General features: G+C 38.3%; 1 long non-coding RNA gene across 2 annotated transcripts in view; it reads left to right on the forward strand.

Moving 5' to 3' along the window:
• LOC108537692 (uncharacterized) overlaps window positions 1-23,453 on the forward strand; it is a 119,253-nt gene that overhangs the window by 44,205 nt on the left and 51,595 nt on the right. For both annotated transcript variants that reach the window (XR_001887901.1, XR_001887902.1), the window contains exon 2: window positions 7,672-7,763. This is a non-coding gene — a long non-coding RNA (uncharacterized LOC108537692). The remainder of the gene's footprint in view (window positions 1-7,671; window positions 7,764-23,453) is intronic.

The raw sequence follows: 23,453 nt of genomic DNA on the forward strand, positions 1-23,453 counted from the left end.
TAAATGTGATGGCTCTTGTAAGTACTTTGCCATTAGTTAACATAGAATAAAACGTGTCACACCCCATCTCATTCCACAGTACTGCAAGAGTCTCTGTTTGAGATTATATAAACCTACAAACAAATGCATGAAAGCTGAAATACATAGCAATAGGTGAAAAGTGAGTAAAAAGCATAAGCAAACTTTGTTACCTCTCTTCATTATAGGCTACCATTTTCCCCTGGTCAGCTTAATACTGTGGCCAGTGCAGGAAAGTCTGACAAATGAACTATAGTGTTAATAACTAAAGTATGATTTTTGGGGGGATAAAATTGTACCTAAACACATATCTAAACTTTAGAGATATTTATAATTATAAGGCATATGTTTCTACCTGGCAAATGACTGCAGTACATCCTTCAGAGTGTGCCATCTGACCTTTGACCCACACTGATAGCAAGGCACCATGTCCAAGCCCTCATGGCTCTGTTGCTTCTGTGCCTGTCTTCAGCCTGGGAATGTTTGTTGAGCCTGGGGTTTGGCCACTCAGTGTCTAGCCTCCTTAAAGAGAGCTATTTTGTTTGAGATCCAGCCACCTCTCTGTGGTCCTACCAGAAAATGGAGTGACCATTCTCTGGATCCATCAGATATTCTATTAGGGAATGGTCTGTGTCTGCCACTCAGATTGATATGAACAGGAGGCAGAGAAATACTGGGTAGAAGAGGGTGGTTCCCTGGCAAAGGTGCCACTCTCAAGCCTGGAAACTTGCAGCTGTAAACGGGAACAGGCAATCCTATTTTTGCTCCCCAGTGTTGCCTTTTCCAAGACCAATCTGGTCTGCCATGCCCCTATCCTGTGCCCATATAAACCCCAAACCACAGGCTCCATGAATAGAAGAGTGGCAGAGTAGTAGGGCAGTGTGGTAGAGAAGGAGAGAAGACAGGAGTTCAGCTTGGGATGGTTGGAGAGGAGATTAACTGCAGGATGGCTGGACTCCAGGGAAAGATCATCTTCTCATTCGATCCCCTTTCCAGCTCCCCATCCATCCTGCTGAGAACCACCTCCATCATTCAGTAAAATCCCCAAGTTTACCATCCTTCAAGTTTGTGTGACCTGATTCTTCCTGGATGCTGGATAAGGGCTCAGGTACCAAGAAGGCAATGGTATAAAGGCTGTCACCCTGACTCTCCGCTGAGCTGGTTTAACACTTAGCTGTCTGTGGATGGCACCTGCTAAAAGAGCATTAATCATAGCATACCCCCAGATGCTACCATGGGGCTGGAGCCCAAAAGCATTTGCCTTGGCTCCTGCACCTGCCCATCTATGTGCTCCCCATCCCATAAGGGATTTGAGCATGCAGCAAATGAGCCACACTCCTATCACAAGTCCTGAGAGGGGGTCAGGGAAGTCTCCCATCTCAACATGAAGTTTCATATGCAATTTCTGACAATTCATCATGAGGTTCTAGGCTCCTGACTTCCCACTGATCATTATTTTTTACTATCTTGACGATGTTCAAGTCTGGATTCACTGGGTGGAGCTGGGGTGGCAGGAAGCAAGGGGAACAAGCCCATGTGGTAGATTTGAAGAGTTCCAGGAAGGCTCACTTATCTTACACTCATCTCCAACAGAAAACCTGGGAATAAAAGTCAGATATGCCAGTCGGAATACTAGCTCCAGTGCTTACTGGATGGGTAACCTAAACGAACTAAGTAACTAGCCTGAAACTCAGACTCCTCTTCCCCAAAATAGGCATAAAAGTCTTACCTTTAGGAGCTGGCATGAGGATCAAGGGTAATGTATTTAAAGTGCATAGCACACTAACCAAGGTATTCAATAAATAGTGACTTTTAACTGATTTTCTCCTCCCACTTTTTTTTTTCTGGGTGGGCCTGACCCTTCTGGTTATTAGGAAGGGATAGAAAGAGTTGATCAAGTGGCCAACTGTGTCACTGACTCAGACCGCAGGACAATTCACACAAACTACCAGAAGGAAGACATCTGCAATTTTAAGATGTTTCTTACAGGCAACTCTAACAGCCGGTAGAAGACATGACACAGCATGAATGAACTGTCTGCATTTGTATTGACCAAAGTCAGGGAAACAAAGAACAGGTGTGCACCATAACCAGAAGGTCTCAATGATACATGCTCAGATTAGTTCTTTTACACATATTTTAACTACTTTTTAGCAGAACATTGTCTTTTGCTTATAAGAAAAATCAGTTCTAATATCCACCCCAAGGTAGGTCACTTCTGGCTTTGTCTCTAATTACTATTTGTTGGGTTTTATTTGTTGTACCTTGTTTTTCTCAGGATACACTAGCATTTGGCGATGATGCTATAACCTGGACAATTGGAAATGCCATGTACACAACTGTTCTTGATTTACTCACTATGTTCATGGCTTACCTCACTTTTGAAGTCAAAAGGGTGTTTAACAGCTCCGCAGTTCTAAGACCTTCCCCATGGTCCTAGCGTCTTGTGCATTTGTGCTTTAATTCATTGACTTCACACATGTAATCCTACTATCCAAGCCTGAGGCAAATTTCCATCCTGTATCCAATTCGCATTGCAAATTCTTTTTGCAAAAGTGTTGACTCAACTATCACTGTTATCGTTGGTGCTATCTTGCCATTCTAATTTGCTTCCTTTTGTTTAAAGCTCTAACTATGGGTTAGCTTATCAGAGCATGGGAGTTTACTTGGGGAGAAAGGAGGAGAAATAATTTGATAATTTGTGCCATTTCCTAGAGAAAACTTGCCTAAATGAGATGTGCATTAGTGGTGTAGGAGATGCGGGGGAGGTTTTGGGTAGTCAAAGGGACTTGAAGTCACTTTACTCCAGTTGGGAGAACCTGAGAAGCAAGGGGAACAGAAAGAGAATCTTAGAGGGAAGCAAAATCAGTCTCAATCTAGTTTCATTTATTTGCTTTGGTCTCATCCTAGGTAAGGTTCTTCAACCCTGGGAATAATTTCATTTCTGATACTTTAACACCAAGGCTCACAGTCCTATCCTTTTACTAGGGGAAAAAAAATGCACTTCTCCTCCACTTTTTTCTTAATAGGGGGGTGTAGTAGATCTTATCAAGAAATCTTCTGCAGCAATCTTGTGTAATTCTAGTTAGATCTTTGTTGGTTTTTATTTTTTATCAATGTTATACACTTCTCAAGAGTCTCTCCTGCCGTTTCCTGCCAGGCCATTTGATCTCACACAGACAGAGGCAATCACTGCCAACCACTTATATAAAACTAAGTAACATGCATATACTTCAAAGTTTAGATTGTCTATTAAATCCTTCATATGGAAGATGAGGATGTCACTTGCTTTCAGTCTACTTCAATGTACTACCCCATAATTCTGGCCCCTGAATCTCTTCACTGTGTTTTTTATTATAATTTCATTGGAGCCAATATTAAGTTTGACATTATTACGATACTGTAAATGCTGTTTATCACTGATCCATAGAGTATGGTTATTTTTTACACAAATTTTTCCTTAGAATTAATAATTATCCTTTAGGGATATTGTTTACCTAGATTTCTGAAAACATTATCAGTGAATACACCTCAAACAATCCTTTTGTGTAAGTTTCCTTTTATGTGTTCAAATATATTAGTGTTTTTTCAATGGATTGTCTTTGAAGAAACCTCCCCCAGAGGTCTCTGGCTTGCTTTAATCTGACCTAGTTGCTCCATAGGTCTTGTGTGTGGTGGTCTTGGATTTGTATTATGGCATACTGAGAGTTCCTTTTACATTTCTCTCATTTGAAGTGCCTGGATCCTTGATCCATGCCCTCCTCTTTCTTGGTTTACTCCCTCGCTTTGATGCTTCCTGTATTCCTGTGAGTTCAGTAAGAGGGGAGTGCAGAAAATAAACTTTTGAGAACATGGAAGTCTGAATATTGTTTTATTCATTCTATCTGAGTACCATAACTTTGGTAGGGTGTTAGATTTTATGTTGAAGATAATTATCCCTTAGAATGTAAAAGGCTTTGCTCTATTTTAGGCATTAATAAACTGTTTCTGTAAGAAGTGGAATGGTAAATAGTTAAGTCTTTGTGCACTATGCAGCTCTGCTTAACTACTGAACTGAGCTTTGTAGCACCAAAGCAGCTATATAAATATGTAAACAAATTAGTGTGGCTCTGTTCTAATAAAACTTTTTTTTTTTCTTTTAAATAAAAGGTAGTCCTATACTTTCTAAACCCTATCCTATTCTAGCTTCTACTGTGGATATGAGATAACCAGTCATTATTCTTTTATTTGAATGAAATTCTTTCAGGAAGCTGATAGGATCTATTTTAGGTAGTGCTCTGAAATTTTACAATGAAATGCCCTGTTGCATGTCTATTTTAAGTAATTCATTTGAACAAATAATGGACCATTTCAATCGGGAAATTTATGCTCTTTAACTTGGGAACTTTAAAAAAAAATTCATTTCTTTGATTTTTTGCCTGTTTTCTCTTTCCTGAACTTTTATTTGGATGTTGGGCTTCTTAGACGGGTCCTATACTATTACCTTTTCTCACTCTCCATATTTTTCCCCTACTGTCTGGGAGACTTCTTTAAACTTTGTCTTTTATGCTTCTGATTAATTTTTATAATTGTGTGTTTCTATATTTTAATATCTAAAACTCTTGATCTCTGAAAGATCTTTTAGAATAACATTCTCTTCTTGTTTCATAGATACAAAATCTTTTTTATATCGAATATATTAATTTTAAAATGAGTGTTGTACAGTCTCTATTTCCTTAAAGTTCTCATTGCTTTTTGTTATACATTTTGATCTCTGCCTTTCCTAATATATGCTTTCATCAAATGTTTGGGGTTCCATGGCTATTACCCTATATTTAAGAGAGAGGCATCATAAAATGTTCTTGGTAGAACTTGTTGACTGTGGTGCATTTCTTTAGGAAATTCTCAATGTAAGTATATTTAGGTCTTTGGCTGGTAAGTTTCCCCAGATGAAAACTTTTCGTTTCCCTGTGGAAGTGTATTCAGTGTATTCTGGGAGCCAAATAGGGAATAAATCATTTAATATTTTGTGACCTGAGTGAAGGATTCAAACTAAGGTCCTCAACATTCAAAATATTTCCCTTTTTTCACTCTGAAAGCCACTAGTTCTCTACCCTTATAGTGTTTTACCACATGTTTAGTTATAGCATGTGAGTTTGTGAGGACATATGCCTTCTACTTTACTGTTGTTTAAAACCTGGCACATAGTAGATACTCAATAAATATTTGTCAAAAATGAGTTTTATATCTTGTGTATAAAATATATTGGAGATATTACTGACCTTTAAGATCTTCCACTATTATTAGTGAACAGAATGTTCTCAGAGCTAAATGCACTGTTTAAAGTAATACTTTATTCCTATATTTATCTGCATATAGTGTTGAGAACCATCCATTGAATTTGCTCTGTGTAAAGGGTGATTTAAGTTACATACTTTCTCTTAGAAAAGTCTAGACCATCATGGACTTTGGAGCCAACAGAATAAATTCCACTCTCCCAATTTAGTGAAATGCATACATTAGCAATTCAGACATGTGGTGCTTTTGGTTGCACAGGTCTTTTCAGTGCGTTCATACCTGCCTGCATGTCACACACATGATCCATGAGCTTAGCTAGTGAACAAAGAAAGCTATCTTGAATGTTAGGATAAAAGCACTCAGGATATTTCCTAGAATTTTCTTCTTAAAATCAAGTAGCAGGATTAAGACAATGTACCAAGAAATTTGAATTAAGCAGATGTTTTCATCCAAACTAGGAGTCTGATAATGTGCTATACAGTTGACATAGTATCTATTATACATTCATTGTTAAAATGACAGTAGTGGTATGAACTCTCATCATCATGGAGTGATGTGAACTCCTACAACTTGTTACCGAAGTGTTTGAAAAATGTCAGAAACCAATAATCCAGGTGGCATTATGTAGTATGAATGAGTGCCTATTTTTTTAGATTTATGTACATATATATCTTGAATGATTTATGTTAAAAGATAAGACACAGTAGTTTGGTCACTAGTCTGTTTACTGAGGGAGGAAAAGATAGAGAGGGTGAAGGTAAAAGAAAAATGCCAAAATTTTACTGAGAGGACAGAGTTAACCATAGGGTATAATTATGGGTGTAAAATTCATCTGTTTCACCTTTTAGAGCTACCATTTTATTGACTTTTGGGCACAATTATTTACAGAAAAGAAAATGTAACTTCTGCCAACAAACTTGACTTCTTAGGAATCAACAGACAATTCATTAGACTTGAATTCATCATAGTCGAACTTAAAATGTGTGGCAGCTGTGAAGGTACTTTTCTGTTCAGAATGAAAGAAATCGAAGAGGTCAAACAACTTGTCTCAGAAAACAATGATATGGGTTCGTGAATTTGTTTCCACTTTGATCTGCAGGCAAAGAGCTTGGTGAATACAGGTCTTGGTGAAGAGCCATGCAGGTGACGATTGACATCTTTTTGTCAAGCAGTCGGTGCTGTTCTTCACACTTTTCCTGACCCTGCACTGTTAGTTTTCAGGTCATGCTTCCTTTGTATTTTCACTTTTCACTGCTGGTTGCTTTTATAGGAAGTGTGTGTATGTGAGTGTGTACACCAGATTTAGGGAAGATTCAGTCTAGAAGGGCTATTCTAGGTCAGAATAGATTCCAGCCAGTTTTCTAAAGCGTAGTGAGCAAATTCTTTTTTGAGACAGAGTCTGCTCTTGTTGCCCAGGCTAGAGTGCAATGGTGCGATCTCAGCTTACTGCAAACTCCACCTCCTGGGTTCAAGCTATCTCCTGCCTCAGCCTCCCAAGTACAGGCGTGTGCCACAACTCCCGGCTAATTTTTTATTTTTTTAGTTTTTAGTAGAGACGGGGTTTCTCCATGTTGGTGAGGCTGGTCTTGAACTCCTGACTTCAGGTGATCCGCCCACCTCGGCCTCCCGAAATGCTGGGATTACAGGTGTGAGCAACTGCGCTGTGCCACAAATTCTTAAGTAACTTCCATTCTTCATGTAACAGAAAGTTAGTGAAGGTCAGATGTATGCCCAAGGAGACTCATTTTAACACTTGCAGGGCCTGAATTCTCTGATCCTTCTCATGTCTTGCCAACCACACAGACACATACTCATACCCTGGAGGTCCGAGGATGTGGGTTTCGGCTCTTCTAGGTGACGGCCCTGAGCTGTCTGAGCGGGCAAGCTCTAATTCCCACAGCAGCCCTTCGTTTCTTGACTCTCCTTTAGCCCTCTGCACTTAGAATTCATGCTTTACTTATAGCTTATTATTCTCCATTTTGTGAGGAAAGGAAAGCTTTATGAACAGGTTATCCACATGGTGCTTGAGAGAAAAACCAGGCAAGACACCCTTAAGATACTCTTCTTTTCCTTTTTTCATCCCAATTGTTGCAATTTAATCTTCAATCTATGATGTAATCTTTACAGTTTCTGTGGCAGAGATCACTTATTGTCCCCTAAGTTCCGTTCTTCCCTCTTTCTTTAGAAATACAACCCATATTTTTAGTTATGCACATGCCTGCCCAGGGAAAGATGACATTTATGAGCCTCACTTGAACCTTGATATGGTGATACTAACTAAGTTTGGGCCAAAAATTGCCAATAGAAAAAGTGTAACTTTGGGGTGACAGCCTGAAAGATGAAGTGACTTACTCTTGGTTTCTTTCCTCCTCTCAGCTAACTGGGGAATGGCAAGTGGAGCAACCTGGAAGCCACTTGTGGAGGTGGCAAAGTCCCCCTCTCACCAAGGACTGCTCACACGTAGACTGGTAGGTGAAAGGAGACGGCATTCATCTTATTTCACCCGCTGTGTTTTAGGGGTCCTTTATTCAGCAGCTTAGGGTATACCTTAACTAATAAAGGCTTTATCTTTATTTATTTATTTTTTTGAGACGGAGTCTCGCTCTGTCACCCAGGCTGGAGTGCAGTGGCCGGACCTCAGCTCACTGCAAGCTCCGCCTCCCGGGTTTACGCCATTCTCCTGCCTCAGCCTCCCGAGTAGCTGGGACTACAGGCGCCCGCCACCTCGCCCGGCTAGTTTTTGTATTTTAGGAGAGACGGGATTTCACCGTGTTAGCCAGGATGGTCTCGATCTCCTGACCTCGTGATCTGCCCGCCTCGGCCTCCCAAAGTGCTGGGATTACAGGCGTGAGCCACCGCGCCCGGCCAAGAATTTATCTTTATTAGTCTTTCAGTTTTCAGAAGCTCTCTATTGAAACACACATGCTGTTGGGAAAACATGAAAAAAAATGCTCAACATCACTAATGATCAGGGAAATGCAAATTAAAACCACAATGCAATACTACCTTACTCCTGTAAGAATGGCTGTGATCGAAAAAAAAAAAAAAAAAAAATAGATGTTGGTGTGGATGTGGTGAAAAGCGAATGCTTTTACACTGTTGGTGGGAATGTAAACTAGTATGACCACTATGGAAAACAGTGTAGAGATTCCTTAAAGAACTAAAAGTAGATCTACCGTTTGATCCAGCAATTCCACTCCTTGGTATCTACCCAGAGGAAGAGAAGTCATTATATGAAAAAGATACTTGCACAGGCATGTTTATAGCAGCACATTTTGCAATTGCAAAAATATGAAACCAGTCCAAATGCCCATCAATCAATGAGTGGATGAAGAAAATGTGAAATATATAAGCACACACACACACATACCATGGAGTACTACTCAGCCATAAAAAGGAACAAAATAATGGCATTCACAGAAACCTGGATGAAATTGGAGACCATTATTCTAAGTGAAGTAACTCAGGGGTGGAAAAACAAACATTCTGTGTTCTCATTCATAAGTGGGAGCTAAGCTATGAGGATGCAAAAGCATAAGAATGATACAACAGACATTGGGGACTCATGGGGAAAGAGTGGGGACAGGGGCTGGTGAGGGATGAAAGACTACACATTGGGTACAGTGTACACTGCTTGGGTGATGGGTGCACCAAACTCTCAGAAATCACCGCTAAAGAACTTATTCATGTAACCAAACACCCCCTGTTCCCCCAAAACTCATCAAAATAATAAATAAATAATACATATGCTGTTGGGAAGGGATACTACAAACTTTGTCAATAAGATTTGTGTTGGTGGGGAGTTGCGAGTCTCTGAAATGGGACACAGGCTTGGCCCTGGAATTGGGGTAGTAGGTATTAGAAATTAAACACTAAAGAAGAGAAGTAGCAAAAGGTTGCTGGTTATGAAATTTGCTAGCAGGATTTTTTTTTTCTTGAATTTAGGAATGGCAAATAAAAATATTCCTAGAGGACTCCCATATAGACCCATAGGCCTAATTCAAACTTTATAATTTCAGATGGAGAATTACTATAGAAAAGTACTTTTCTTGTCATAATTCAAGTAAACCTCTTCCTAATTGAAGAAATCAATTTTGTTTTATTATAATTACCATTATGAGATATAATGACCATAGAAACATTTTTTAGAAGTGACCACGGAATTAACAATTTGTTGAACACCTGTATTGGAGTCAGCTAATGTATTAATATCAAGCCCTTTACCAACTACTGTGGAGAATCAGGAACATAAATGAGGGATTCTGCTTTTAAGGCACTCACACAGGCTAGAGAGAAACCACATCATGTCATATGATAAAGTAACTGAGAGGGTCAAGGCAGGGTTTATTAGATGCCAAGTGATATGAGCTATGGGAATTCAGAGGATAGAGGCTCATGAGGACAAGAATAGTTAAGCCTTCCTGGGAAATGCAGGTCCTTTCTGTGACTTGTGAAGATAAAGTTTCCAAACAATAAAAATGTTGCTTATTTTTTTCTACAGTGTAACAATAATGAACAAAATATAAGCATTTCAAACAAGTGGGGCTTGGGACTCAAAATATCTTGGTTTCAATTCCCACCCTGATACTTACTGGACATGTGTCATCTTGGACATATTATTTAACCTCTTGGAGTACTTGCTCCTCTGTAAAGTGGGTTTAGGTAATACTTTATAGAATCCTTGTGAAAGTTTAATGAGATAATTTACCTAAATTAAGTTATTAACAGAGTAACAATTTCAGAGGCTGATGTTATTACCCAAGTGATTTTGCATGACATGGAGAAGACATTGTTCTTGCTCTCAAGGATTTTATGACCTGAAAGAGCTACTTGCTAGCTTGAGGAGTGATGCTAGAAGAATGGGTACCATGCTGGGGGCTGCATTGTCTGTACTTACTGGCAAAGTCCTTGTGTGTTTCTAAGTTCTTTATCACTGTCTCCTGTGACAGATGTCCTTCAATACCTTATTTGCATTCAGCATAGTTTTTCATGTATAAAATCTTTGTGTATTGCTTTCTTTTTCATTTGAAAATCTTAAGTTTGCTGTAAAGTAACATATCAGATAATTTAGAACTAAATTTTTTGGGGATTATATACCCTGTGCATTTCATTAAATAAAATGAGAAACTCAAATAAGATGAAAATTATTTTAGAGTTTATACGAATAAAGTTATTTTTCAATCCTTATTTTCAAAGCTTTCAAATAAAAATGAGAAGCAGAAGGAAAAAAATACACTGGCTTTTTCTTACGTGAAAATTCTTAGATCTTGGTACCAATATATTACACTGTATTATAGATAGATGTTGTTTGTCATGGTTTCTGCTAATGATGTCCCAACAATAATGCACAGTGTTGGTTTATTATTCAAATATTTTAATATACTCTTCAAACATACATTTTTTAAAAATGTGAATGTTTATTCGTTGTTCTATTTGAGAAATATTTAATCCTTTATGAATATATACAGACCCCCCAGGAGCAGACTACTGAATCCAGCAGCGTCAACTAAATTTCAGATCCAGGCAAGAGTTATGCTAGGCCAATTATGAGGGCAGCTCTTTTTGAAGTTTCATAGATCTTTATTACACACGTACCAAGATGGCAGTAATTTGAAATGATCTTCTTTTTTCTCTCTTCTCTTTAGAAAGAATAAACAAGTCTACATCTATTGAGAATGAACAAAGAGACTGGATTATTCATACATAGTATTATATCTATTGTTTCTGGCTTTGGCTTAACCGTGTATATTACTCCTAAAAATCCCATGTAAAAAGAAGCTTTAAAATTATATTTTTCGTCTCACGTGTTAAGGAGAGAATGATTTTAGTTCATAGTGAAAGAAAATGTTTTTTAGATTCCGAGAAAATTCTACCATAGGATGCATTCATTGAAAGCGAAGACATGTGTGCTAGTTACCCAAGGGATTTTACATGGAATGGAACAATACATTGGTCCTAGTTCTCAAGGCTTTGTGGCCAAGGTAGAATTAAGAAAGATGTGACTATCAGTGAAACTCTGAGCTGCATTTTCCTGCAGCCTTCCCCTTTGCACTGCTTCTGGACTGAGAAGCATTAAATGTGAGTAATATTTTAAAAGCTCCCCTTTTAAGGGAGCATCGGCATTTAGAAAAATATCAAAATATTTCAGTGAAGAAGGGGAGAATGAAGAGTTTTGACTATACTTATTTTTTGGCAGCAGGGAAAGAGTTGGTTGCTTAAAACATGTGGGAGGGTAAGTTCACTCTATGAGTCATGGAGAGTTAATGTTTGTTTTAATGTCAAGTTCCTATGCCCACATCTTCTGAGTTGGAAACATTATCCTCACCCCAGGATTGAGTCTTGATTACCCATTGTCAATATTCCTCCCAAAGGGATTATTTTCTCCATCTACATAGATATTATTTCATTGCTTATTAGCTCCTTTCAGGGAGAGCAAACTAAATATTTAAGGACTAATAAATTTTATGTGTGTTTATTAGCAAGGTATTTAGATATTGCCTCTTTCATAGATAAACTATAATTGCAACCAACTGCTAAGGAGCAAAATTGTATCTGTAATACTAATCTTTTCTTTATCATATTTTGATAGGATACATGCATTAATTTAAAAAATTGAATTAAATGGATGAAAATAGAAATTTTAAAAGCATGTTCAGAAGAGTCTAAAAGTTTGAATGACAGGAAAAGAGTAGAAAATGAGAAATAAACTTTGCTCTCTCTTGCAATAATGGTTCTCTAACACTTCACCTTTATATAAAGCTCTCCAGCAAGTATTTTAGAATTCCCCTTTTCCTGTGTGACTACATTTTATTATCAGTGTAAATACATTTGCACAAATACATCAGGGTAAATACATTTATCCTTTAAATGCTTTCTTTTCCAAGGTATATAATTTCATGTTTCAACTAAGATCTCTGATCTTATGATGTGAAAATGAATTGAAGTAAGCTAGTTTGTTATAAAGAGGGAGTGTTTTGAAAATCCTAAAATCACTGAATACTAGGATTTATTGTTCTTCTGCCTTCTATTTAACATTGATTTTCAGAAGAAGTGGCACAGGGCTTTTTCATCAGATGAATTCTTCCCAGTCTTGGATAGATTGTCTGCCAAGAATTTTCTGCCTTTGGCAAGGACAATTGAATGAAAATTTTAGGTTTCCTTGGCTTCTACTTATGGGAGTCTCAAACCTAGAACACCTTTTATGCAGCCAGTTTTCTTCTTTTACTCCTTTGGACTATTCACTCTTGGTCCTCCACTGTCAAAGATACCACCATTCAGGGGTGTGTGTGTGTGTGTGTGTGTGTGTGTGTGTGAAGTAGTGGTATTGACATGGATACAAGGCAGGGAAATACTGGGTAGAAGAACGCGGTTCCCTGGCAAAGGCCCCACCCTCCAGCCTAGAAACCCGTGGCCCTAAATGGGAACAGGCATTTCTCTTTTCAGGCCCAAATGTTGCCTTTTGGCCTGCCACGCCCCCTATCCTATACCCGTAAAAACCCCAAAGCCAATGTTCCATGAGCAGATGAGCAGAAGAGCATCAGAGCCGCATGGCAAAGGAGAAGAGAAGTAGCATCCAAACATGGAGAGGAGTTCGCCTGGGGATGGCTGGAGAGGAGATTGGCTGTGGGATGGCCAAACTCCAGGGGAAGATCTTCTTCCCATTCCATATTCTTTCCAATTCCCCATCCATCCCCTGAAAGCCACTTCCACCACTCAATAAAATCTCCACATTCACCATTCATCAAGTCTGTTTGACCTGATTCTTCCTGGACGCTGGACAAGGACCCAGGTACCAAGAGGGCAGGGTGTGAAAGGCTGTCACTGTGACTCTCTACTGAGCTGGTTTAACACTTAGCCGCCTGTGAATGGCAACTGCTAAAAGAACATTAATTGTAACACATTCCCTAGATGCCACTCTGAGGCCAGAACCCAAAAGCACTCACTCTGGTTCCTGCAGCTGCCTGTCTGCATGCTTCCTGTCCTGTAAGGGGTTTGAGTGCACTAAGCTCAAACTGAGCAAGGGAGCCACATCCTGTTACAAGTCCCTCCAGTAGGTCAGGGAACTCTCTCGTTTTAGTACTGGGGAGAGAGTGGATGACATGCCAGGGAAGAGACAGAGTGTCAATAAGAGAAATGCAGGAAAATACACGTAAAGTTTTGAGTCCAAAGGCCAGCTGGACTGGGTCCCTGCCATCAGTGTGCTTTACCATGTGGTTTTCCATGGTCTGAAAAACAGTCCAGGTTTATAGTGGAATGTCCCAATACAAGGTGAAAATGATGCCTGGATTGAGACTATTTCTTGGCTGGTTACTGTTACTAGGCTTTTGTAGTTTTAATGTTATGATGTGCAGTATTATCTTCTATGTATCTGTCTTTTTATTTCCATTCTATATAATGATGCCAGGATAGTAATAATTACTATGAATCTCACAGGGGATATTTTAATGATTAAAATGATAACGTCCTAAGAAGCAATATAGATAGAAAGCAAAGTGAGTAAAGTAAGATGTATTTAATGAATAATTTAATGCAGCAGTTTCCATTGTCCTTGCAAAACAAATTAATAAGATGCAGTGGACTTCAATTTATTCTTTTTAAGTGCTTTCTCTTGAAAGTCACTAGAGCATTATCATCAAGAAAAAATAAAAATTAGGTAGCATTCTCTGTCCTCAGAGGTACAATGTTCCCTTTTGCTTTGAAGTGAGTCACAAAATTATATTTTATGTAGAATTCAAAAGATACCTTAATTTCTTTAAAAAATTGACTAATGGGAAATTTGCAATGTAATTTTGTAATTTTGTTGGTAGAGTTTCTTTCTGAGACCTTTCTCCCTCTGAAAATAGGTTCAAGGCCTGTGGAATAAATGAGGCCTCTGGCCATGTTTTAAGAACGCCTAATATTCCCCCTCTCCTCTCCTCCTTGGCTCTACATCCTTGTCTTCCAACCTGCACAGTTTCCTTTCTCATATACTAGGGAGGGCATTTACCCATGCTAGAAAAGCAGCTTCAAACCCAGATGTTACAGGGGTCAAACTGATAATCTAAGTAAAGTGGGCCAGGTGCAAGGGAAAGGGTTTGTCGGGATTGTGGCAGATTACAGGTGCATGCTCCCTCTATGGGACACAGCCCATTCAACACTGGGAAGAGTGACCATTCCAGTACACAGGTCAGGTGGTCACATCCCTAACTTTTACAGGGGAGCCAAAAGTTTTCTTAGGTCAACTTTCTTGACGTTTGCATGTTAGGAAGTGATTCATATTTTTTCAAAAGAATGTGACAGCAAGCAGTGTACTCTTGCTGGCTGTCCTTGAGCAGTTATTTAACAAAGTTGGCCCTAGAATGGCCAGGTATTATTCTTGGGTACTCAGCTTAAAAACTGTCCAATTTGGACATTATCCTAATAGAAGCTTTTCTGTCTCTCAGTGACTATAACCGTACACTTCCATGGATATAATAATGCCCTGGTTTTACAGTATGTTTGGTAGTTTCGTAAAATCTTTTACACATATTGGCTTATAAAGCTTTAAGGATAACAAGTGAGATTTGGCAGTGCTAACGTTATCGTTACAGATGGGGAAACTGAGGCTTGGAAGGTTTGCATTCCTTGTGTTAATGTTGTAACAAAAATAAGAGGCACAGGTGGATCAAGGATTTATATCTTCTGACTCTTTGCCCAGGGCATTTCCTATTCACTTTCAGTCTTTTGAGATCTGTAAATAGTTTAAATGTATAATACATTGTAAAATCTCAGCACTCAAGCCCTTAAGAAGTACTTGAAAATCATTAAAAACTCATTTCAGTTCCTTGAGAGGTAAACATTATTGTGCTGTTTTATAAAAAGAAGAAGAGGGATTCAGGCTCAATCATTGTGAGAATGTTGTCAGTTTCAGATTGTATTTCTTGTCTTTGTATTTCCCAGTTTGATACTCCACTGACTAGAATTTTTTATGTTCATCATTATTCCCTGCTGTGATTCTAAACCTAGCATCTCCTTGACATGAGAAATCATTTTAAGCATACCGTGAGTGCCTAGTGCATAGTAACAATTGTCAATGAACCACAGAAGAGAAATTAAGACTTGTCTTTGCACATATAATTGTGAGAGGAATACATGATCTATAAGAATGCAAATATTTGTAAGATTTTTAAAATTAATGCAGACACATGGAAAAAATAAAAAAGGATGCAGAAGAGATGTCCTAGTTTAGGTTGCTCTTGTGAGGAGATTCTGAGATAAGAGCCTGTGGGCTGGGGTTTATTTGTGGAGTGTTCAAACAGAGAAGGGAAGGATTAAGAAGAATTTAAAAATAAAGAAGAAAGTTATTGGCCGGGCGCGGTGGCACACGCCTGTAATCCTAGCACTTTGAGAGGCCGAGGTGGGTGGATCACCTGAGGTTGGAAGTTCTGGACCAGCCTGACCAACATGGAGGAAACTCCGCCTCTACTAAAAATACAAAAACAATTAGCGGAGCGTGGTGGCGCATGCCTGTAATTCCAGCAACTTGGGAGGCTGAGGCAGGAGAATCTCTTGAATCCGGGCGGGAGAGGTTGCAGTGAGCCGAGGTTGCGCCATTGCACTCCAGCCTGGGCAACAGGAGAGAAACTCCGTCTCAAAAAAAAAAAGCAAAACAAAACAAAAACAACAACAACAAAAAACAAAACCAGAAAGTTATTATAAAGGGGCATTATTGAGTTCATCCCACTGTGGACAGCTGCAGCTCATCGTGCAATATCATATGAGGACTATATAGAATACCTCAGAATGACCTGTCCAAAGATCAATGTGGAGAAGCATTTGATCATTGATTTCCATACACCCAGGGTTGCCCATACACACACAGGGGCACCTCTGACTTGTTTTGAGCACTGCAGCAGCATCAGAGAAGCCTTGGAGTACAGCAGGAAGGCATTGAAGGTGGCATGCACTTGAGGTAAAGAGCCATTTGTGTGAAGTAAGTTGATGTCTGACCCAAAAGGTCACAGTTAGCGTGGCTGGAAATACAGATGAGGCCAAGGAGCTGTTAGATTGTGCACAAGAGTTGTCTGATGCAACAGCTTGTCAACAAGAATAACAGATTTCCATTTGGGTATTTTTTAGTCTTTTAATAGTACATCATAAAAATAAATAGTATTTAATAATCTAAATAGTATTTCTTTATTTATAAACTTTATACACTCCTTTCGCTCCTCCCCTTAACTCATTATAATTTTCAGTTATTTTATTGGTAATGGTGTAGTTTTAAATAATATACTCAAAAAGACTATTTCTTAGTTTAATAAATTTTAGTAGTTTCTTTTGATTTTTTAGTGAGTTGAGATTTTTGCCCCTACTTTTGCCTTCATTTATCTGCTTCCACATCTGCCTCCAGCAGTTGACAACTATCCCTTAATTTTTATTTTTTACCGTCAAGGTTGATAACTTTATGTTCTCTTTTGTATCCTTAATTATCTGTGCTTTCTCTGTAGTTCGATCTACAGTTTAACAATCAACAGCATTTAGCTACTTATCTTACATATAAGAATGATGTACTGGAATTATATATTTTCCAATGGGTCTCAAATCATGACCCTTGTACAGCTTGAAAAAAAATTCCTATCATTAAGGTCGAAATGAGTTATCTTTCATGCCGTCAGAATCTGAAAATTATGTCATGTAGACTTTACCCTGTATGTGTATGCATGTGTATATTTCCCCAGAGTTTCTAATTGCCTTTCATTTCTTCTTGTTGAAAGAAAATGAATGTCTTATTTACCATATCACTTTAAAGGTTCTACCCTTTAATCATTGTATCTCTGGAATGGCATTTATTCTATACATTTCTTTTTGAAGACCATTTTGGTGCTAATTGGTTTCTTGATATCATTTTGACCAATGGCTTTTGTACTTATTCCACTTTGGTTATACTGTGATACTATTCATTTCACTTCTCTGTTCGTTCTAGCGTTTCTTGGATTTCACATTTTTCCATTCCTTGATTTGAACTGATTTTGCTTATTTCAATATGTTCTCAAGTAATTAAACTGTCTTGGCAAGAAGTCATGAGTCTTTACATGCCTAAAATGCCTTTATTTGCACTCATATTTGATTGATAGTATAGCTTGTCTAGAAATCTAGTTCAAAATGATTTTCCTTTGTTCTTTAAAAGTACCACACATTGTCTTTTTGTATAAATGAGAAGTCTGATGCCGTCCAAATTCTTACTTTTTTTTTTTTTGTATGCAACCTATTTCCCCAAATCTTACCCTGGAAACTTTTAGGATCTTTTATTTCTTTACCTTAGAATTGCTGAATTTAAAACAATACATCTTCTAATTCATTGCCTAAGAGCTCCTTTTTATAACAGGATACTTGTTAATGAAACTCATTTTGGATTATTGCTTGAAAACTTCTTTTTATACCATATGGAATCCACCATGGCCTGGATCCTATGTGCTGTTAATTTAAACACCATCTTAAAAATGAGAGTTTTGGACTTGGCACTGTGAACTCATCACAGCCCCTCTGTCAGAATATTTGATACTTACTGTCATAATGGCTTTGTTAATTGAAGACTGGATAAATTTTACCCTTGGGTTAGTTCTTTTTTGGGTACATGTGAATATTACAGGGCAAACTGGAAAAGATCAGTCAATGGCAAAGTACAGCACTATGGTATCAACCTACAAAATGATCTGTAACTTAACCTCAGCTTTAAGAGCCCAAACCAGCCTGTTACCTGCTTTTATGTGTATAGCCAGACCTCCAGTGTACCTTAATTTCATTTATTCTTCTCATACCTGAAGTAAATTTTAGTTTTAAACTAAAAACATAAGGTTTAAGTCTGTCTTCTATGAATCTACTTGGCACTGAGTAGGCTCCTTTAGTCTAAAGGTTTATGACTTTCTATGGTTCTGGACATTGTCGTCGTCCCCCCCCCCCCCCATAAAAATGTGGTACAGACAGTTAGAATGGCAATCATTAAAAAGTCAGGAAACACCACGTGCTGGAGAGGAGGTGGAGAAATAGGAGCACTTTTACACTGTTGGTGGGACTGTAAACTAGTTCAACCATTGTGGAAAACAGTGTGGTGATTCCTTAAGGATCTAGAACTAGAAATATCATTTGACCCAGCCATCTCATTACTGGGTATATACCCAAAGGATTATAAATCATGCTGCTATAAAGACACATGCACACGTATGTTTATTGCGGTACTATTCACAATAGCAAAGACTTGGAACCAACCCAAATGTCCATCAATGATAGACTGGATTAAGAAAATGTGACACATATACACCATGGAATACTGTGCACTCATAAAAAAAGGATGAGTTCGTGTCCTTTGTAGGGACATGGATGCAGCTGGAAACCGTCATTCCCAGCAAACTATTGCAAGAACAGAAAACCAAACACCGCATGTTCTCACTCATAGGTGGGAATTGAACAATGAGATCACTTGGACACAGGGTGGGGAACATCACACACTAGGGCCTGTTGTGGGATGGGGGAGGGTGGAGGGATAGCATTAGGAGATATACCTAATGTAAACGACAAGTTAATGGGTGCAGCACACCAACATGGCACATGTATACATATGTAACAAACCTGCACGTTGTGCACATGTACCCTAGAACTTAAAGTATAATAAAAAAAAAAAAATGTGGTACAGAGTCAACACACCAATAGCCTCAGCTTTTTCCCCAGGAGGTCTACTAAACCTGTTTAGAAAAGATTTCTCTGATATATTTGCTTGAACTGCACATTACCACCATGAGTTGCTGTTTGTTCTGCATATGTTAGGGGGAAGGAAAATGGTTTTATTCCAGTAGCCTCCCTGTTTTAATCCCTCTGTCTCACTCCTGCTTCTGAGCCTGCAGGCCCTAGAGATAAACCAAGAAGACTGAATCCTACTTCATTGCAGCTCACACCGGAGCATATTTTTAATTTTCTTTGCTCTCTTTACAACAGTCAACATTCTTTTCCCAAATTTCTATCTTTCAGAAATTTGTTGAACTCTCTGGCATGCTTATGGTCTCCCGCCAAACTAATTCTCTCCGCTTGCTTGGTTTAATTCCCTCTTCAATTCCTTCAAGATTATTTTTATGGCATCTCTTGAGGAAGCTTAAGTAATATCCAATTATATTTTTGTTTGCATTTCTTAATACAAGCCTAAACCCTTTCTTCCTCTGTACTTAATTTTATCTTGAAGCTCTGATTTCATGTGAGTTTTCACTATAGGCTTGATAACAGAGATACTGGTATTTACTCCTAAGAGAGAAATAGATGTGATACTTGTAAAAATATATAGTACCTCTTCTAATTGTTTCCTTTTCCATGCAAATAGTCATAAAATACTTCTCATACCTCATTCACAAGATTTGATATCTCTTTAGTAGATGGGAAAAGTTTTGATTTATGTGCTCACTGTAGAAAGAGAGAAAAATATAAAATTAAATGGTAATGTTTTACAAAAGTTATTGTTATGTGGTGAGCCTGTTTTTCTGTCAGCTGGGAGTCTTGTGTAGGTAATAAATCCCCACCAGTGATTTAGCATGTATAAAACACATCAATCCTTTTTATTGTATTTTGTGAGCCTTGACATTTATGATAATTTCCTTATATCTACTTAAAACTCTTTCTCTTATGATTGCGTTATTAAAGTGGATTTTTTGCCCTTGTTGGTTTATCTCATTAGCATGTGTTTATCATATATTTTTAGGGTAATTACCATTTTGGAATAATGCACACAACATTAAATGGATTCCCTAGTTTTAAAAGGTGTCAAGATAAAGGCAGTAGCTTTCACCCCTCCCATCTCTAATGTAGTCGAAAGACTACAAAAGACATTTTGATTTCTTGTCACTTGGGTCAATTGGATAATGGCAAGGATAATACGAACCCCTACTGTGTGTCCACAGTTGGTCCTGGATTGCAAAAAAATGATGAGAACACATTTCTATGGCATCCTCATTTTCACCGTCTCTGTTTGTTGTCCACCAATCAGTATTGTAAATTTGGAACTTAAGAAAGGACAGTATCTTAATTGATATTTGTATGAAAGGGGAAAAAAGTCTCATGTTTCCTTATCTCTTAGAGTAAGAGTTTGACATGAAAGTACAATTCAGGGAAGTGGACACTTTTTATTTTCTAGTTATTAAGTAAAATAAGATGTACTCCTATCTGGTCAGTTGTCAAACAATTAAAATGGCTTTCCTTTCTCCATTCATACAAATGTATGCATATAAAGCAGTAGCTAATGCTCTCTGTAGTATTAAAGATGAATGTGAGACATGAAGATGTGGATATACATTCTAAGTTGTCAAAAAACCACTAAATCACACTCTGTAATTTTACCATTGTATGTGTACTGCATAGCACTAAATTACTTGAAGTTGGTTATCAGTTTTTAGTGTTCTGGGCATTTGTTAGTTTGCCAGAATGTAATGAAACAAAATTAAGTTTTTAAGGCATTTTCTTTGCAGTGCTTTTGCTGCTGTTGTTTTTTGCTGTTGTTTCATTAGAAATCTTGTATTAATTTGTTGAATAAAACAAATTATAGAGAATAAAGTCAGTATGTATTATAGGTTTGAATTACAATTCTGTTAGAGGCACAGTATTTTAAGGGTAGAATTAGAAAATAATGCTGTATCCATTACATAAGGATGGACATGCTAATTTAAAATCTAATATTTAATAATTCATATTTTTCATTCCTGTAAAACTTCAAGCATATATAAAACTGTCTATTTTAGTGGTCTCAAGAGCAAGATAAAAAAGCGAAAGTGGCAAAGTATTCATTCAACAAATTTGTTGAAAGCTTACTCTATGCTAACTACTCCTTTAGGTACTGGAGATATAATAGCAAATATTCTGTCTCCAAAAATCTGCAGTCCAGTAGAGCAGACAGATGAAATAGAGTAGAAACATAAATATAAATAATTACAAAATTGTGAGCAAGATGAGGAAAACAAACAAGGGTTAATATTTACTAAAGTAGCAGTGGTTCAAACCGACTTTAAGTATAATGATCAGGGAAAGGAAAATGTCGTAAAGAAATGACATTTAAGCTGAGGTATAAAGACTGAAAAGGGGTCAGAAATGCCAGAAGCATATGCCAATGCTGAGGGGCAGGACTTAGTAGCATCTATGATTACAGGGGTGAGTCCTTAGCAGAGGGCAGGAAGTTCATGAGACAGGCTGTTGAGAGACTGAATATACAAATGGACAGTGGCTGGCCATTTATGAGAATAGAACTTTGGTCCACAACCTGCAGCAACCAGCCCAGAAAACCAACCCCTTATCTACAATAAACAACCCAGGAAGCCAGCCTGCTATATGTCAGTCTTGCAGGAAGCTAAATTACTATCTCTAATGACAATCCAGGAGGCTAAGCAATAACTTCTGTAACAATTGGCTCAAAATGGCCAGGACTTGATTAATAAACTGACAGCTTCCCTGTTAGCTTTGTGTGTGTGTGTCCTTACTTCTAACTTAGGACCAAGCAGAGAAAGCCAAATATGCATCCCTAGCCAATTACATAGAATGCCTACTTCTAGTTAATTGTCTGCTGCTTCCCCATGCCAACAGCCAATCAGGGCACATCTGAAGCCTTCCCTTTTTCCTACTGTAAAGTTTTCTTGCCTTGGCTTCCTTTGAGGCTCTGCCAAAATGCAAATAACAGAGTTGACTCCCTTGCTATAGCAAACTCTGTATAGACTTTGCTTTTCTCATTTCGTTGGTCTTTATTTCCACACTTTAGAGGCGACAATAAGGAACGTGAAGTTTATTCTAAGCACAGTGGGAAGTCTTGGAAGGACTTCAAGCAGGGGCATGACATGATTTGAATAGTATCTTTAGACCACTTGTGCAAATATGTATGGAATTAATTGGATTGGGGCAATAGAAGAAATAGACCAGCTGGGAGGTTATTGTAGTACTTTGGGTGAGAGAGGGTGTGCTGAAGACTGATGGCAGCAGTAGAAATGGAGAAAATTGCATAGATTTGAAATATACATATTTAAGAAAATTATCTGTTTATAGGAATAGAAAGTAAATAATGCGATGAGTCACCTCTCTTGAGGTTTTATTATGTCCAAGAGTGTCTGTTTAAGCTAGTTACAATTAGAAGGTAGAGGACAGCCAGCATCTGAGATAGTCTTTCATTAACACACACGTGGAATATTTGAAACTTCAGACTTCTGGGTCTTACCAGGTATTTACTTATTGTTTTTGCTCATTGTTCTAGTTCTATACCTGATGTGACCACTATTTCTGACCCTTTCTCTTGTCTTTTTTTCTCCTATGCCCATGTAAGATGTGCCTTTTGCCTCCCGTCATGATTCTGAGGCCTACCCTGCCATGTGGAACTGTAAGTCCAATTAAACCTCTTTTTCTTCCCAGTCTCGGGTATGTCTTTATCAGCAGCATGAAAATGGACTAATACAGTAAATTGGCACCAGGAGAGTGGGGTGTTGCTGAAAAGATACCTGAAAATTTGGAAGCAACTTTGGAACTGGGTAACAGGCAGAGGTTGCAACAGTCTGGAGGACTCAGGAAGGAAACGGTAAAATGTGGGAAAGTTTGGAATTTCCTAGAGACTTATTGAATGGCTTTGCCCAAAAAATGCTGATAGTGATATGGACGATAAGGTCCAGACAAAAGTGGAAACCCCTGACAGACCTATCAGATCTTGTGAGACTTATTCACTATCATGAGAATAGCATGGGAAATACTGCATCCATGATTCAATTACCCCCGGCCACCCCGGGTCCCTCCCACAGCACGTGGGAATTCTGGGAGATACAACCCAAGTTGAGATTTGGGGGGGGACACAGCCAAACCATATCATTCCACCCCGACCCTCCAAATCTCATGTCCTCACATTTCAAAAATCAATCATGTCTTCTCAACAGTCCCCCAAAGTCTTAACTCATTTCAGCATTAACCCAAAAGTCTGCAGTCCAAAGTCTCATCTGAGACAAGGCAAGTAACTTCCACCTATGAGCTTGTAAAATCAGAAGCAAGCTAGTTATTTCCTAGCTACAATGGGGATAAAGGTATTGGATAAATACAGTCATTCCAAGTGGGAGAAATTGGCCAAAACAAAGAGGATACAGGGCCCATGCAAATCTGAAATCCAGCAGGGCAGTCAAATCTTTTTTTTTTTTTTTTTTTTTTTT

This window comes from Rhinopithecus bieti, unplaced genomic scaffold (assembly GCF_001698545.2).
Source record: "Rhinopithecus bieti isolate Rb0 unplaced genomic scaffold, ASM169854v2 scaffold_14215, whole genome shotgun sequence".
In the NCBI taxonomy this organism is placed as follows: Eukaryota; Metazoa; Chordata; class Mammalia; order Primates; family Cercopithecidae; genus Rhinopithecus; species Rhinopithecus bieti.